This window comes from Psammomys obesus, unplaced genomic scaffold, assembly GCF_907164565.1.
Source record: "Psammomys obesus unplaced genomic scaffold, mPsaObe1.curated_primary_1811, whole genome shotgun sequence".
Classification (NCBI taxonomy): domain Eukaryota; kingdom Metazoa; phylum Chordata; class Mammalia; order Rodentia; family Muridae; genus Psammomys; species Psammomys obesus.
Window position 1 is genome coordinate 3,290,246 of NW_026591918.1, and position 13,284 is coordinate 3,303,529.

Consider the following 13,284-nt stretch of genomic DNA (forward strand, 5'->3'; position numbering starts at 1 on the left):
GACAGCCTTTGCCGTCAGGATGGCCGCCACTTTCAGCTTCCACTCGCCAACATCCTGCACCACATCTGGCAGCTAGCAAGCATTCCAGAAGGCTCTCCGCACAGTGAATAATAAGTGACGCCACCTTTGACACAGCACTGGTGGGTTTTGCGGTTTGGAATAAACGTCCTCGCATTCAAGAGGAATGAACTACCTCAGAGCTGGGATCGCAGCTTGGCCCATGAGCCTGGCCCAAACCCTCTGTGCTTCCTTAACCTTCTTCCCCTTCCCAGATGGAGTGGAGCTTCCCAGGTCTGGCTTTCAGAACACCTCCAGGGCAAGGTTGTTATGTGCGAAGGGGCCAGGTCTGTAGACACCTGCCCTGCTGACTGGCCTGGTTTTGCTGGCTTGGAGAACTGCCTCAGTTTTAGCAGCCTGGCCAGGCCGAAGGGCCTCTTGGGCAAGACCCTGGGCAGATCTGGGGCCTGGGCCACATAGGCAGCCTACACACCAGGCGAGTCTATGGCAAATGGCCCTGGCTTGCCAGCTCTGGGGAGGGCAGAGGGAGGGCCACCTTCTGCCGGGTAAACATGGTGTCCAGGCCTGCCTGGGCACGTCCCTGGCTCTTTCAGTTAAAGACACAGGACAGCATTTCATTTCACCAAGCCTAGAGTTGCTGGGTGGCAATGAGAAGTGGAAGGTACATGAGGTAATCTATAACCCTTGCTGGACTCTACCCTGCCAGTTCTTACCAGATCAGGGCACAGGCTGCGGGAGGCTGTAGCTGGGACCATGTCCCCAGGCCAAGCTCTGACTGTGGTCCTTCCCTTCAATGCCATCATTTCTCCGCTGGCTGCTCCTGGGCCCTGGGGGTGGGTCAAGCCAGGTCTCACTGCAGATGCAGCCACCTCTGCATCCCACTGCAGAGGCATTCCAGTCCACCCTTGCCCACGGTGGCTCTCCGTTTCTGGGACACCCACTGGGCTCCAGGTAGGGTCTTTTTGGCTTGTTTCTGGAGTGGTGACCTCTACAACGGGAGATCACATCCATTTACTAGACTTTGAGTGGAGCTCAGCACCACGTCTCTGGAGCTTTCTCCTTAGAGGAAGCCTTCTGCTGACTGTGTGTGTGTGTGTGTGCGCGCGCGCGTGTGCACGTGTGTGTGTGCGCGCGTGTGCACGTGTGTGTGCGCGCACGGGAGCACATGCGCCTCATCTTGTGTGTTGTGTGTGGAGGTCAGAGGACGACTCTTAGGAGTCAGTTCTTTTCTTCCACTAGGCTCCGTGGCAGGTTGGTGCCTGCTGAGCCATCCCTCTGGCCTGACCCTTTGTTTTGATCTGTCTGTTGGTGTGCCTGAGTAACATTCTGTGCGTAGCGACTGGAGCCCTGAGTATTGCCTGGGCCGTTTGCCCTAGGGCGATGAAAGGGTCTTTGCTTATTGGAGAGCTTCTGTGGTCCAAGGCAGAGGCAGAACTATTCCAAGCACTCTGTTCTCACCCTTTGGAGCTCAGTGGTCCTGATCTGTGGCCCTTGACCCTTGTGGGAACAGCTTCCAAGACGCCTGTGGGGACAGAGAGCGGGGCTGGCCTTTCAGCTCACTTGCCTTTCCAAGATACGCTTGCTGGCTCTTGCTCTCTCTCGTCTTGTTTTGCAATGGAGGGCTAATGTGGCATCCTTGGTTTGTGGCAGGGTAGACAATGAAGCCCCTGAGAGTCCTGAAAGCTGGAAGGTTCCTTGGGATCACTGTGCTAGACCCCGTAGGAGGCAGGTAGAGGTGGAAGTCCTGGGTTCTGGTAGACATGGAAAGTTTGTGCTGTGTGTGCGCATATACTCAGGTGCACCGGAAAAATGCCTTTGTCAGTACATTGTAGAGTTTGGCTTGGAAGGCTAGGAACTCATTATCTGCAGGGCAGGCACCCCACGCCAACCCTCAGCTGCACCGGGACTGTGGACCAGCTCCTGCCTTTGTCTCCATCACGCTCCCAGGCCACCACTCTTTTCTTTCATGTCCTCTTGACCATGTGGGCCCTCCAGAGCTCCTGGTTTTCTGAAGGGAGGGGACAGGTTGCAAAGATCCGGGAAGAGATGGAGTGTAATTTTATTTCTTTGGTTTTCCTTTCAAGCTGTCACGGTAAATCTATTTTACTTGTCACTTTGTAAGTCATTATGCAGAATTAAACCTTTTACTAGCTTTTAAGGCTTCTGCAGCCACGGACAGCCCACTTTGCCCCTGTGCTGCCTTCTTCTCCCTCTTGCCTGCCTGGGGAACCTCGGATGCCCCAGGCAAGCCCTGCCACTGTTTCTGTTTGTTTGTTTGTTTGTTTGTTTTGTTTTGTTCAGGCATGGTCAGTTAGATTGCATATGGGACCCAGGACACAGTGTGCCATTGCTCAGTTAGCCACTTCACCTCACGAATGGGAAAACATGGGAATCAATGGCTCACACTCAGTTCCTTGAATGCCTCTTATTTCCAAAATCCCTGAAGTGGTGGGACAATAGAGGCCCTAAGCAGAAGGGGTTGTCCCCAGCACCTAGGCAGACCGGGGCATCTCCTGGGGCTGTGGCATGAATGCTGAAGACATACGGGTGTTCTACTTTAGATCAGAAGAGATGCTAGGAGCAAAAGAAGGCCTTTCTGTCCCTCCTGGGGGCAAGGGTGGGTGAGCTGAGGTGGGTGAGTAGGGGTGGTCGAGTGTGGTACAGTGGGCCTGGAAAGCACACCAGGGGACAGCTGGAGATGGGAACATGGTCAGAGACGCCACTCTGGCATGCAGGATCCCATTTGTTTACCCCTCCAGAACTCTGTGCCCAGCCCCAGAGGAGCTCTTCAGCATGAGCACAATGGAACCATTGGTGAAGCTGCTGAGAGTTGTGCAGAAGGGCCAGGCTGCTAGGCCTCCAGCCAGGAAGAGTGTATCTCTCACAGCCAGTCCATCTGGGAAGGCACAAGAGTGCCAACCCCATAGGCTGCCACCATGTTAGGAACAGATGAGGCTTGTGGGTGCTGCCTAAATCAGGGACCCTGGTGTCCCCTCTGGTCAGCCACCTTCTGCTTTGCCTCATCCATGGGGATAGGTGGCCTTGCTGAAGCTCGAGGTTTCCTGAGCAGTCTGTACCTGATGATGTCTCTGCCAGGATGTCAAAACTGTCCCCACAGTAGAGTGGGGGTGGCAGCACATGCTCAGCTTCTTTGTCTTGAACTCTGTCTGACACAGCGTCACTCCATTGGGAGAACCCACTCAAGTGAGGCCCTATGCTTTGTGGGCTCCCGTGGGGAAACTTCTACTGGCTCACCCTCATTCCTGAATTTCTCTCACCACCAGCAGCTTCTAGGCTTGCCTCCTGTCTTCCCTGGCCCAGGGCCATCAGGGTATAGCTACTGATATGTCTTGAATGGAGGGTGGGCAAATAATATGGACACCTTGACCTTGAGTTTCATAGTTTAAATGGGATGGTTAGCCTTAGCCACCGGGCAGAGCAGAGAAGATAAATACCCAGAGCTCCAGAGATGACAGCAACATGGTTCAGAAGAGTGAGAAGACCAGAGTGGGCAAGGAGAGCAACCTGGAGGAAGGGGCATTTAAGGGATACTTTAAAAATGGAGTGGCTTTGGCAAGATGGGAGAAGGGATGGAAGGGTGTGAAGGGAGGGAGGGATACTTGTGGGGACTCAGGATGTTCAATCAGTGCCTGGAATTGTAACTGTAAATGATGAGTACCACCCAAGAAAAGGCAGGTGGCAGGTCAGAGTAAGGTGTTGACTGGGTAGGAGTGGGGGGCTCCTACAGGGAGGACAGGGGCTGAGTGACATTCTGGGAGATTAATGTGGTGGCAGGGAACCACCAAGGCTGGAGGAGGAGACTGGAGCCCTGATAACTATCTCCCAAGGGTGTCTTCAGAACCAGCCAGCAGCCCTGTACTGGGTGGGAGGGCCACTAGGGGTGGAGCTAGGAGATGGCTCTGCCTCCGGAAGTAGAGGAGAGTGTCCTGTTGGGTGCGGTGAGGAGTCAAGAGAGGGAATACACCTCTGTGAGTTGACACTGGTATCTGTTTATCTGTCTGGAAAGCTGGTCCGTATTGGCATGGCCATTTTATGGCCTTCCCTTGGGCTTCCTCCATGTTCCCTTCTATGAACCAGTCCGTGCTGACAGACCTGGCTCCAGGTGAGCATGCTGGGAGACCACACGTCAAAAGTTAAAGGCTGTCCCTCTGTCAGCAGGGCTCCAGTCAGCCTGCATGTGCGCTGTCACGGTGGCATTGCGATTCTTGATCCAGAGCCTTGGACCCTCGACGAGAGGTTCCGATGTGCTCCTGTCAGTCTCTGGTGACTGTCGTGTTTGCTTGTGCCTCCTCTGCAGTTTTTGGAGGCCTTTATGAATCTAGCCAATGATGCACCCTTACCCAATCCCCAGCAAGCCTGACGCAAGGCACGTGCCTGTGTGCTGTGCTATTGGGTCTAGACTCCAAGAGCAGAGGCTTTCTAGGTAGCTTTCCTGTAAGATGGGACTTATTGTGGGTTGTTGATTTTTTTTAATAAATTTTGTTTTTCTTGATGGGGGAAGAGAGTCCAGGGAACTGGCCACTCCATTTTTAAAGCAACCCTTGAATATTTCTTTCTCCAGGTGGCCCTTCCTGACCACTCTGCCACTCTGGTCCACGGTCTTCTCAATCTTCTGAATCTCTTCACTGTTATCTCTGGAGCTTTGATTATTTGTCTTCTCCCAACCCCAAAAGTATTAGATCATAATACTGCCGTTGAGGGGCTCAATTGCCAGCCAATAGGACACTGGTTCCTTGGTGCTCATGAACAGTAGAAGAAACTAAGGCCCAGAGAGTGGATGGGATCATTCTGTAGCTTCCCAGCAAGATGCAGGGTAGCTCTAGTCCAGGCAGGCTCAGGCTCTAGTCGATGGTGACAGTTATCTTTCAGTCTTAGCCACCATCACAAACAGTGCACTTACTAGGTCCTCTCACACAATTTCTGTGATTATCTCAATTTAATTCTCCAGGGAACTGTAAAGAAGGAAGTTTCATATCTTCATGACAAACAGACTTAATGGTGTGCTGTCATGGAGTAACTACAGCAAGACTTGAGGGCAGGTTTCTAGATGAGAAGTCTCTCTCCATTGCCTTCTTGGTGGCCCCTGCCATGGTCCTGCTTCCTAGGCTAGCCCTAGACAGCAATGGGAAGGCATCTGCCTCTTTCTAGATGTGTGTGTGTGTGTGTGAGGACTCTCTGTATTTGGGAGATAAAGAGAACTTTCTGGATGATTTTTATCAGCTTGAGCAAGCCTGTTTGGCTTACAGGAAGAAGGCCGTTCAATTTGCATTTGGAGAGAGTAGGGCAGCGGTAAGCACTGGGTGGATTTATAAATAAACAGTCTGCCGAGGGCATTGTCTGTCCCCAGCCGGACAATGCTGGACTCATATTGACACCACAGCCTGTTCTGCACGTCAAAGCTGCCCTTTGGACAGAAAGACCTGCCTGAGTAAGAGAGCGCTGCTGAAATGCCAAGGCGCCCTTCTTCCGACTGGCTTCCCCAGAACGAGCCTGCTGGGTGAGTCCAGCTGCTCCTGGCCCTGTTTACTGAGGCTGCAGCCTGGTGCCCTAAGTGTGCAAGAAGCATAAGGTATACAGTCTGCCTGTGCTGGTACTGACTTGTGCTGTGATGGCTGGAACCCCCTGCCCTTTTTGTAGCTTTGAAGGAGCACCTGAGCTGGGTCCTAGGAGTTGGAAGTTTCTAGTTGCCCAAGTGGTTACCATTCTCCAGAGGAGGCAGGCAGACAGGCAGGCCCCAACTCTCCACCATCACCCTTAGGCTCCTCTAGTTTGGGTGCATCCTATGCTTGGCTGCAGAGCTATGTTGACGACACACTTCCCAGGCTCTTTTGAAAATGGAAGCCCACAGTAGCTGCATCATGTGGCCTGGCCCCGCCAACTGGGTGAGTGATTTGGTACAAGTCCAATACCTTCTGGCTTCAGTGTCCTCTTTAGAAAGTATGTACGCTGGGAAATCATTCAGTCAGTAAAGCCCTTGTTGCACAAACATGAGGACCTGCCTTCAGGTGAAAAACCAGGTATGGTAGCATGGTTCTTATGACCTCAGCACTGGGGTGGCAGAGATTGGAGGACCCTGGATCTTGGTGACCAGCCAGTTTACCCTAATTGTTGAGCCCCAGCTTACACACACACACACACACACACACACACACACACACACAAGGTCATGGGCTGGGCAGTTGACTCAGTGGGTAAAGGAGCTTGCCACTCAAGACTGGCAACCTGGGCTTCAGTCCTGGAACCCACATTAAGGTAAAAAGAGAGAACCTACTCTGAAAAGTCGTCCTCTGACCTCCACGTATGTGCTGTGGCCCAGGTCCTGCCCCAACCACCACCACAACAACATTAACACTAACAACAACAATCCTCAGAAATCAAGGTGCCTGACAGCTACTAAGAAATAACAGACAAGTTTGACTTCTGGTCACCACAGGTGTGCTCACAGACACACACCTGAACACCCGTTTACACCTGCCTGTGAGAATGCTGGGTGCTGGCACTGCGTGTGTGCGCCCACCCGTTCGCACATGTACTTGCTCATACAGAAAGTGACTAGGCTGAATGTTGGTGAGAGGTCTGTGCTGCTCACAGTGAAAGGCACGTGACCCTGTAGCTCTCTGGATTCACACTGCCCTTCTCACCTGCAGGATCCCGGGAAGTCTGGCATACTCATTTCATGGGGACAGTGGAGTTGTTAGGGGGATGAAATACAATAATGTATGCTTAGTGCTCAGTGTTGAGCCAGTCCCATGGTGAATGCTCGTAAATAAATCATGTCAGTAATATTTATTTCAAGGGAAAACTCTATTTTCAAGTCAGAACACTATCTATTAAGTCAAATGTTCCCCTGATTTAATTCCAGATAGCACTAAATAACAATAATAACCATAATACCCATGGTTTGGAGTCTGCCCCAAGAGGTCCAGGGCTGTGCTTCTGAGCTCGCTTCCTGATGGGGCTCTTCTGCAGAGACAACCCTAACTGCCTGGCCTTTCCTTGCCTGGCTGCCTTGGCCTTCCTGCCGTCCAGCTGGTGTGTAGGACAGCTGCAGGCATTTTTGTCTTTCTGGCACTCGAGTGCCGCTTCACCCGAAGCACTGAGCTTCACTGTCTCTGGACCTGCATTTCTCTGGCTGAAGCAACCACGTCAGTGAAGAGGATACTCCCAGCATCTTTTCACCCGAGGATGCCATGGGCTTCTATAGCCTTGCAGGGCAATGAGTCTTTCTTTCCCAGAGGCCAGGTCTAATGGGCCCAAGCCATTCTGGGGTCTCTTCCTGGCTCTCCAGATCTCACCCCTCTTCGTCGGCTTGAAACATTTACAGATAGAAAGACCAAAGCTACTGTAAGAGGGCACTGCTCATGTTGAACTAGGGACCCATCTTTACTGTTGGGGAACCCAAAAGTCCCTAGAGACAGCCAAGACCCTAGGCCTCTCACTCCTGCCTGTCTTCTGGGTCAGGTGGTTGGCAGAAGTTAGTGCTGTTATGGGTTTGACAGGAGCAAAATTTGATCCTGGCTCCTGATCTCAAGTCCTCAGCTGCCTGCTGGTGGTCCTGCTGTCTGGAATGTTTCTAGGGGAAGCAGAATGGTCAGGAGGAGGACAGGCCCCTACAGGGAGCTAGATATGACAATGTGTGCCACAGCTCTGTCCACCAGGAGAGGCAGGTCAGCTCTGAAACAACTGATGTCTTTCCAAAATTTCCTTATCAATCACCACATTCGGGGGTGCACAGGGGCTTGGGGTATACTGAGGCCAAGGCTCTGCCAGGCGCTAAGAACAAGATGGTGACGCCGAAGTTAAGATTCTTGTCTGTGGGGAGCCAGAGAGAAAGCACAGGTAAAGAAGCCAACTAGTCACATTTTTACTAAACCCACTGAGTTGGTCAAGAAAGAAACAGGTGCTGAGGAGGAAGCTCTGGGAGGTGGGTTTTGGGATTAAGCTATGAGATGATGGTGGGGTGTGTGGTGTGTGTGGGGGTAACAGTGTGGGAAAAGGCTGAGAAGTTGAAAAAGAGACCAGTGTGGCTGGGGCCAGTGGGCAAAGGACAGAGTAGGGATGAGATAACACCTTGCACATCTGCAGTCCCATTTGTCCCTGGAGAGCGGCAGAGCGGCGAGCCTGTCACAGGCGTGGATCCAGTTGGGCTGTGGCCACAGATGATGATGGGTTGTACATGGGGCCAGCTTCCTGCCCCAGCTAAGAGGCACCTAAATATGACATCACTGTCTATTTCTGCCTCCTCAAGGCCACCTCCCTCTAGGCACGAATGGGAAGCCTGACCTTGGCCCTTGATCCATTGTCCTGGTGAATGCCACCTGCTAAGCCTGAGGACCTTCAGCTGTCACGGAGGGAGTGGGAGGCCCTAGTGTTCATACATTCTCTGTGTAAGTTTGGGTTCTCCTGCCTGGGGTCACTTGGCCCCGCACCTTTGTTTATTGACGTTGGTCCTTGTTCATACCTGCGAGGCATCAAATGAAATGTGGAGAACTTGGGGTGATAATGAAATCAACTGGACTGTTTCCCCAGTAATTCTAGAGACTGATGCATCATTAATGTTGGTAATACAGTGCCTGTCAGCTCACAAACTTCTCAATAAATGTGCAGCTGGCAAGCTCTGATAGAAATTGGAGGCAAGCAGAGAATGAGATTTGGGGCCTTTGATAGATGGGGTGTCAGTGGCACCGTGAAGTTTTTATCAATTTCTGTCACTTTGGGCTTTTGTGCGCACTACAGATGTGGTCTGCCTGGCCCTCTCCATGGGCTGCTTGAATGTTGCCGGTGCCCCCACATTAGTGTGAGGAAGAGGGATTGTTACGGGGGCCTCCACATCCTCCCGGAGGCTTTCCCCTGGGGCCCGTTATTCAGAGCTGCTCAGACCAACATGGACAGGAGGCATGAGGACCAGAGGTCTCTGGAGTGGTCTCATGGATCACGCAGCTACCACGTCAGTTTTGAGCAAGTAATAGCAGTGCTTATCAACCTTCCTAATGCTTGTGACCCTTTAGTACAGTTCCTCATGTTATGGTGACCCCCCCCACCATAAAATTGTTCTCATTACTACTTCATAACTGTAATTTTGTACTGCTATGAATAGTAATGCAACTATCTGTGTTTTCCGATGGCCTTAGGTTGCCCCTGTGAAAGGGTTGTTCAACCCTCCAGGGGAGGAATCATGACCCACAGGTTGGGAACCACTGGTTTAGAGAGACTCAGATCTCCAGATGAAAGCCTGGAGTGAAAGTTTGAGCTTAGGGGTGTGGGGATCAGCTAGAAGGAAAGTGTATGCATGAGCTAGAAGCAGTGCAGGTTAGCTAGGACAATCTGTGTGGACGCAGGCTTGAAACTGTAGACAAACCCTGACGTTTATGTGAAGTGAGGAAATGAACCAGGCTAAAGCCTGGATGCATGGGGAAAAGGGATAGTAGACGTTCAGACGCAGCATGATGTGATGGCTGGTATACACATTCTGGAGCCAGCTTCTGGGCCCCAGATCCCAGCTCTTGAGTTTGCCAACTAGGCTACCCTGTTCAGGTTCCTTCCTTTGTTAAATGGGGATAGGAATGGAAACATCACATACCTTGAAGGCTCTTGCGACTGAACATGAATGAGTATTTGTAGGGTATCCAAGCTCATCCATCTGGTCAGGCACAGATCTGGGATTTGAGCTCAAGTGACCCTCAAAGCCTGGAGGCTTGAGGAGCCTGCTGAGGTTGGAGTGCTTATGAGGACACAGACAGCCACGTGCACATGCATGCCTACGTGCCCTCGAAGCACACAGGCACACCACACATGCTCACACACAAATGTACTCTCACACATAACACACACACATACAAACACATACATACACACACACACAGAAGAATGACGTCTCAGCTTCCTTCAGAGCTCTGACCCCCCCAGATCAACTTCACCAGCAAGGAGGTTGGTTGTAAGAGGAGATTATGGGGAGGTTTAGGCTCTCAAGGAAGCTGAGAAATTTTTGAGATCAACAACCAGAGTGTGATTCAACAAGGAACTTGCTGGGGCTCTGGATGGAGATGGCAGGAGTGCCAGACAGATGAGATAAACAGAAGCCAAACAGCAGGGAAAGGGCTTGGATCTTCCAGAAAGCAGAGTGTAAGGACTCTTGGGTTACAGATAGAACTGGGACAGGGGGTCCCTCTGTCACAGCCATGGTGTCGCTGACCTACTGAGACCTGACATGGCATAGAAAGAAATTCATTGTGCTGGTGCTGGGAGATCAGTGGTTTGGGGGGCCTTCTGGAATAGGGACCTCACTGCTCTGAACAAGGTGCTCTTGTACTTCCCTAGGCTGCCCGTGAGGAGCTTCTTCCTCCCTGGTCTCTGGAACCCCAGGACCTACCTCTGGATGCTCAGCCTGTGTTTGCTCTTCCGGCTGCAGGAGCCTCAGGAAGAAGGGTCTCATCACACAGGTCCTCCACCGTGTGCCATCAGGGTGCCTCTGTGCCCAGCCTGGGACCCTTGCTTGTCCCAGGGCTTTGGAAGTCTCTTCCCCCAAGATCCTTGTGTCCATAGCTTAAGGAAGTAACCCCTCGCCTCTAACACTTGATCCTGTGCTGCGGAAGGAGGGGTGGTGGCTATTGGTGCATTATAGGGGTCAGCCAGCTTCCTCTTACTCCAAGGGGCAAGTCGTGGGAATAGCTAGAACAGCCCATTGAGCTGATCCTACCACAGCTGGTTCCAACTGCTGCTGTGATAACATGTGCCAGGCCCTGGAGGAGTGGCCCAGCCCAGGAGCTCAGAGACTCACTGGGAACAAAACAGGCAAGGAGCTTTCCATAGCATGGGTGTCTAATGAGCCCTGCCAAGAGAACAGGCTGCAGTCAGCCTGGTAGGGAAGGGCCGTCAGGGAGGGCTTCCCAGATGATGAGGCCTTTGAGCTGACATCCTTTGACATCCTGAGGGATGTCCTGTTTCCAGCAGAAAGAGTCTAGAGAGGACATCAGGTTTGTAGCCATAGAACTAACTAGGGCCTCAGTATGCAACACGGTGGCCTTAAACAGCAATCACACCTTAGAGGACTCACTAAGAGATGAAGCCTCTAGATCCTATTCACACAGCTGTTGTGCAGTGTGTTCCAGAGAGACTACTTTTATAGGCCCCAGAACCCCACTGTGGTCCATGAGGTATAGGGTCTGAGGCCCAGCACACGGATCCTGGGGCTTACTAATCATGAGCCACTGTCAGCCCAGCTGAACAGGAGCCTTGGAAGCCAGGCAGAGAGCTGCAGGTCTGAGGAGCAGCTTCTGCCTCCTGAGCACCCTAGGAGGACAGGAGTCTGGGGAAGGCAGGGGCAGAGCCAAAGCTGACTGTATATAGCAGAGTCTTGGGAAGCATTGAAGGGGGCTGTGGGGTTATTCACTTACTTCGCTGGGGCAAAGAGAAAGGAGACTCGAGCTCTCCCCTTGAGGGTGATTCAGCCCAGACTCGCACAGGCCTTCCCGGCCAGCCCTGTGTGCTTGGGTTGAGGAGGGAAAGGGCTCGGCCCAAGGGAGCTGCTGTCTGTCTAAGGGAGGGGCTTATGCAGTGCAGGCAGGGAGCTGAGCTCACGCTGATGGGGAAGTGGGAAGTAAGGGTGATTTCTGGGCCAGAAATGGAGGGAGGAAAGCGTAAGGACAAGCTAAGGGATAGGCAACAGGAGAGCTAGTGAATGTGGAGTACACCTCCAGAAGAAGGGGGCAGGGCAGGCCTCTCCAGCAGAGATAGAAGGTCCTGGCTTCTGTGCCTGGGCTTGTGTGGCAGTGACAGGCCTGTGTGTTTTAGGCGGCATAGCCAGGCCAGTGGGGTTGCAGGTCGGAGAGCATGTCAGCTGTGCATAAAGGTTCTCTCTAGAAAGGGCCCGCCACCTTCTCCTTGGATGTTAAAGTCCAGCGTAAACCGGGTCAGGGAGGGAGAAGAGGAGGCAGAGGGTCAGGTGACAGCTGTCTTAGCAGGTGTGCCATCGTCTGGGTGAAGACTGCTGTGGGGCCCAGGGGTGGCCTCACGTCTCGCCTAGCTCCCTGCTGCCAACATGGACATGGTGCTACGGGTAGCTGGCCCTCTGTACTAAGCATGCGCTGTGGGGAACAGGTGACTGTACCCCACCGGTAGTTGGCACAGTGAATGAGCTAACTAAGGACCAGGGGAAGCTAGTGACCTGCCCTAGGCACACAGCAAGTAAGCTTTCCATCTGCCTCCCAGATGCCATGCCACCATGATCCTGGAGGCTTTGAGATAAACTGGTTGGGCCAGGATCTGGCCAACTCCTCTATCACTCAAACACACTTCTCAAAACACACATGCAGTGCCATGTGCCTACTCAGTGTGTCTTTACCCTCCCTAAAAACAGAGGCAGCAGCCAACCCAGAAAGTCTGGGCCAATGTCTGGCTTGGACCAGGTCTCCTGGGATGGCAGGAAAGTTCCTGAGCCCGCTGACTGAGAGGCAGAGTCCCAGCCCTGCAAGCATAAACATGGCTATTTTTAGCCCTCACAGGGCTGTGAGTGCAGCAATGTGACCTGAATTTGGCTTGGCCCCCTCATCCTGCCCCACCCCAGGACACAGGCCTCTCCTGCCCTTAACTCTCCCCATCAGCTCAAGGCAGGTTGTGAGTTACTGGGCATCCTGAGGAAGGGACCTGGACTGGCTCAAGCAGGGGTCCTTGAAAGGATGGCCAGGATCCAGTCTGGCCCTTGCAGAGGCTAGCTTGGCTCCAAGGACAGGATGTGGTAGGCAGAGAGGTGGCATTTGAGTCTCAAAGGAGATGTGGAAGCCATCTATATTGTTTTTCTTTTTTTTCTTTTTTTGTTTCTGTTTTTTGTTTTGTTTTTTTTGTTTTTGTTTTTGTTTTTTTTCCCTGTGGAACTGAGTATCCTTCTGGTCTGACTCTGGGCCTCAGAAAGCCTGGGTTCTACCGCTGCCTCACAAATGCCCAGACAGTCGTGGCTGTTCTCAGTTCTCAGCATCCTTATCCAGGAAGTGGAGGAGTTTGTATATGTTCATTCACTTTTTTCTTTCAGCAAACCCTGAGTTACCATTTTGGGCCAGCCACTGGACACGATCGCAGAGACCAGCCTGACTAGGTGTTATTGTTATTGTTGCTATTGGGCAGAGATGGGGTAGGACCGTAGAGGGCAGAATAAATAATGTGCATAATGAATCGGCTTTGATGGCGTTGAGTGTTGTTACAGAAGGGCACGTGTTTTAGATAAGGGCACCACAGGGAAGGACCTCTTGGGAA

The 13,284-nt window shown here is 52.3% G+C and overlaps 1 protein-coding gene across 5 annotated transcripts in view; it reads left to right on the forward strand.

The window, feature by feature from the left end:
* The window catches only part of Zmiz1 (zinc finger MIZ-type containing 1), a 201,262-nt gene that overhangs the window by 17,082 nt on the left and 170,896 nt on the right, over positions 1–13,284 (forward strand). The window contains exon 1 of one of the 5 annotated variants that reach the window (XM_055612237.1): positions 8,411–8,426. The exons of the other annotated variants lie outside the window; for them this stretch is intronic. The gene's annotated coding sequence lies outside the window, so the exon portion shown is untranslated. Of the gene's footprint in view, positions 1–8,410; positions 8,427–13,284 lie in introns of those variants that run through there. 5 annotated transcript variants of the gene reach the window in all.